The sequence below is a fragment of the Leiobunum rupestre genome, chromosome 4 (genome assembly GCF_980474605.1).
Source record: "Leiobunum rupestre chromosome 4, qqLeiRupe1.1.hap1, whole genome shotgun sequence".
Lineage (NCBI taxonomy): Eukaryota > Metazoa > Arthropoda > Arachnida > Opiliones > Sclerosomatidae > Leiobunum > Leiobunum rupestre.
Window position 1 is genome coordinate 21,236,800 of NC_143387.1, and position 5,282 is coordinate 21,242,081.

Genomic DNA, 5,282 nt, shown 5'->3' on the forward strand with positions numbered 1-5,282 from the left:
TATTTCAAATGTGATACTACGGACCAATGACCAAATAAAATTTTAAGTTGCAATTATTCTTGACTCTGCTAATCTTAGCTCAAGCACGATTATCGTGAATTTTATAAAAATCGTTTATGAACGGCGGAAGAGTTGCAGTCTCGTTTAATTCATTCGCGCGATTGTGGCGAAATAAACTATCTGTAGATACCTCCTACAGTTTCAGCAAGATTTTGTTTTAATTTTGATGAAAACTGAAACGTCGTTATCGAAATCCTACGACCAACTAGATTTAAACAGGAAATAATGTTTTTTTTAACAGTGTGGGTACTGAAGTAAAATCAAATCTTTTAACCTAATTTTTAAAGAAACAGCATTTATCCATTTGATCTTTTTAACACCATAACATTATCCCTAAAACAGCTTTAGTATATTCAATAAAATGGTAAGATTCCGCTAATTTAATCAGATAATTTCATTTTCATCAACATCAATTTTCTGGCACCAACAAAAGCCAGTAACTTTTGCTTTTCTACAACGTTTTTTCTTCTGTGTGTATCTTTTAACGTTTTCATGGGCTCTTGGACTAAAACAAAATGCAAAATAAGAAGTAAAAATTCCAATGTGTCACTAAAAATTAGAAGTATCTTATTATTAAAAGTGTTTGAGTCGAGGGAAATTAAAAGACAATCCATATGGTAAAAAGGGGGAACCCCACCTCCACTAAGAAAAGGTATAAATCCTTTCCACACAATTACTATTCAAAAATCGCGCCTTAACCTTGGTTTCCACTTGAGTACGCAGTGGCTCAACGCACAACTTTAGGACGCACAAACGTTCTGATGTGCGCAGAGAAAAATGCTTTATGACGCGCTAGTGGAAACCAAGCACTACTCCGTCTGAAGTGGAAACTTTTCCTTTCACTATAATGAAACAACCATTTCAGTTAGACTAAGCTCATCTTTGACCTTTTGACGAATATTGACCACAAGCACGCGCAAAGGATCACAACGACAAATTAATATAAAATAAAAACTCGCGTCAAAAGTACTCTAAGTTGTCCGTAGAGTGCAAAATAGTCTTTTATCCACAATTTTATCTTAGATAAAGGGCCTTTCTAGTTTTAACTCTAGTGTAACAGAATACTAGATTACGGATAACTTTCGCCAAAATTCCTTTTAAGGAAATGTAAATAATTAAAAATATGAAGGGTTAATATTAACAAATCTATGATATTTTAAAATTAGATTTTTTATTTCACGAAAAACATAAAACGAACAATTACACTTTTTAAATAATGTTATAAATCCAATTTATTTTCTTCTACACTTCTAGTCAGTTAATATATTGAATATCAACCACATTTCTCGGAAAAACAATTCTTTCTAACTTTCAAAACCGGATAACGAGAAAAAGTTTGAATTAGTATGTAAGTCTATGCAGTGTTGAAAGAGTCTGACTGTAGCAAGAAAGGTTCTACTTCCACCAATACTGGGAACGGAAATTGGAAGTTTCTTCCGAAAGTACTTAATTTAAAATCTAAGAATAGAACTGCGTTTAACTCGATGTTATCGTCATAATTCTAACCATTCTCCCAAAAATAAGAGATGTAAAATAATTGCTTGTTTTCCGTAGCAATGTTTTGTCAATGCCACTTTAAAATGGATTCATATTTGATTAGTACAGTAAATTACCACAAATATACATTTTGTATTATGGTTTCATTTAGGAAAAAATTAATTTCAATTCGGCTTTTTAATTTATATTTAATTCTGAATAAATACACACGAAACAATTTTTTTACGCTTTACATAACATAAAATAACATAACATAACATAACAAGTTATTGTATAATAGCAATTTAAATATTGTTCCAAATGGACATCGTTATTGAAAAAGAATTAAAATGTATTTTCTTTGTGGTAAAGTTCCTCGTAGGTTGTTAAGGCTTAGTGCCTATATACTTATGATACAGGACAGGTTAGATAATGCTTATTTACAGGTTGGTTGGAAATTGTTGGTGTTTAGTAAAGGTAAAGATCCAGTTATGGTTTAGTGCTCTAATTATGTTAAAGGGTTAAGATATTGTTCTGAGAGTAGTGTGTTTCAGAATCCGCACGTTTTGTTAAATTTTTTGTTAGGGCTTTATTAAGTTAATGTACACAATTAGTGAAAATTGGTTCTAAATTTAACTTTAAATAATATGCAAGACATAGCTAACACATCGGGGTGGGGTATTATGTGCAATCAAATGTGAGTGTCATCTTTTAAACATAATACATGTATATTATTGTAATACGTGTATATACAATACCTCGAAAGACCAGGAGAATTACACATTTCATGGGATCGTATGCGAATGCACTACTTTGTACCAACTTAATTTCAGTGGCTGGTAAGGGGTTTATCATACGGGAGTGAAAGAAGGTACACTTATATAAATTATTTTTATTTATTAATTTCTAGTATTGTATACTGTATTTATTATTGATCATTGATTATTGTATACGGTATTTATTATTGATTATTGAATATTGTATACGGTATTTATTATAGATTATTGTTTACTATTTTTATTTAATATTGATTATTGATTTATTTTTACTCATTTTTATTATTGATTATTTTTACTAATTTTTTATTATTGATTATTTTTACTCATTTTATTATTGATCATTTTTACTAATGTTTTATTATTGATTATCGTTAACTATAGTTTTTTATTATCTATTATTGTTAACTATTGTTATTTATTATTGATTATTGTTAACTATTGTTATTATCCGTTATATATGGGCGGAGCATCACAACACAGTTAATCTAAAGTGGAATTATGACTTACTAACTGTACCATAAGGGGCTCTGTGTGTGTGGTTTTTTCTTTTACCCAAGACACTTTCTCAGGCCCAAGTCATCTAGTGAATTTGTGAATTTTATTCAGGTAGCCGTATTACACTGCGTACGATGGTGGTCAACAAGTTTTTATTGAAAATGAAACCGAAGAACTCGGGGTAACCCAGAAAGAACTTGCGAAATCAACGCGGAAGGCGTTGTTCCGAGTTTTCACCCAATGCTAGGATTTAACCCGGCTCCTCTTGCTTCGAGGCTGAAGTGCTTAATTTAAGATAATGGACTACGCCAAGAATGTATTGAAGTTACTAAGAATATTTCAGCATAGAATTAACCCCTGGTACCATCCTCACAGCTTTTGTGGAGAAGTTCGTTTGCATTTAAGGCGCATTCAAGGTTATACCATATAGCAAACCTGAATGGGAAAGCAGACAAATTTAAGCTACAAAAGCTGCGAGGATAGGAATCAGAATCCTGTAGTCCAATATTCTTAGTAACAATACATTCTTGACAACGCTTATAGTCTTACCATGTTAAAATATATCTAACTTTACTTAAAGCAAAACATCGAATTTCCAGTTGAAATTAAAATTAGCTGAATAAGGAAAAAAAGTTTATCTCTGGAGTTAAAAATTACAGCTATATACAGTACGTAAATCGACGAGCTTTCAAATGATTTTAACGGTTGACGTTATAAGAATGCATTTATTTCTATTTAAAAGGAGACTACCCGAGGTGTTACACACCGATTTTGTTCAAACTCGGGGGATTGGTAGACCTTCATGTAACTTGAAAAATCCTAAAGGGATTTTATTCAATGGGCAACGGTTTTGCCATGGCAACAAAAAATGATTTGACAACATAAAATGGAAATTTTCCCCTTTAAAATAGCAAGGGATTTTGACCGATTCCCTGTGAAAAATTATAAAAAATTGATAAAATTGACGAAAAAAATCAAAATTGGTCACATTTTGATCAATTTGAACCAAATGGGTGAAAATGAACCGATATAGCTAAAATTTGAAAAAATGTGAGAAAAAATAAAAAAATACAAACATTGAAAAAAATATTTCAAAATTGATTAAAATAATCTTTTTTTCAAAATTGAAAATAAATGGGAAAAATAAAAATTGAAACATAAATAACTTTTTAAGGGTTTTTAATGTTGTTTACTTTTTATCGATATAGAATGTCTAATATAAGTAAACATACTACAAAACATTAATAGTGTTGCATTATTAATCAGTTTAAACTAGTCTAGAGGTTTAGTTTTACTTACAACCAATATATTAGACTAATCGTGGAATGAATAGTGCTCGGAATTGTCTATTCATTATCCACAAAATTTCCGATTTATTTAACAAAAGTTGGTAAAAAGAATATAATTTTAACTTATTTAATTATGTTTTTTACGCAACCAAGCATTTATTTGAATTAAAATGGTATTTATTTAAATAATTGTTTGTTTTGTTTAATTAATAGGCTTATCCACTTTCGATTATTTAAACATTTTACAATTATTATTCAAATATTGGTTATTTAAATAAATATTATTTAAATATCGCCGAGCTTATTTTATCCATGGATAAAAGTTAATCGAAAGCCGACCGGAAGCCTTTTTTTATTTTTTTCTGAAAAATATGGAACATTTTCCGGAAAAAAAGTCTCAGTTATTTTCCGGAAACTTTTCCGAGCGGGAAATTTTCCGACTTACAACACTAGTTCTGATTGAAGCACAAGTGGGTGACCTTTTTTCCTTCCCCCACTCTTGTGTTGGAGAAATTTCGACCATAATGCCCTAGGATTGTCTCAAAATAGTCATTCTCCCGACAGTACATACACACGTTTAAGACATTTTCAATTGTTCCAGAGCAAAGCGTTCAATTACCTTCGGCGAAGAGGGCGCGTGCAGGCGAGAAAAATATGTCTCGAGTAAAAGAATAAAAAAAGAGAACGAGTGAAATATAACAAATGTTTCGAAAAGGCACCTCATTTCGTGAAACTGTATGTAGTGAACATCAGTTGCTGTCCCGGTGCAGCTCGGTTCTGTTTTCATAATCCGCGAAAGTTTGGCTTCGTAACGATTGGCGTCGTTCTTATCTTCCCTCGCCAGCAGACCAGAGTCCACAATGCGACCTAACCTAGAACGAGCAATTTAAAGCTAATGTATTAAAAAAGTTCCATATTTATTCGTGATAGTTTAATCTAAGCGGCGAAGGTCAATTCTAACTCTCGCCAGAAGCTAGAACTTCGCTTGTAAGGATATTCTCAGTTTATATCAATTAGGGTTAAATTGGTGTTTCAAAGAAAATATAACTTCTAGTATAGCGCCCGAAAAAAGGTTCCAATATTAGTTCGTGGCGGAGGTTATCCCAAAACAATTTGCGAAAATTACACTATTATAGTAAGCATATTAAGTTCATGTACAGTGTGATTGAAATATTGTTCGTAA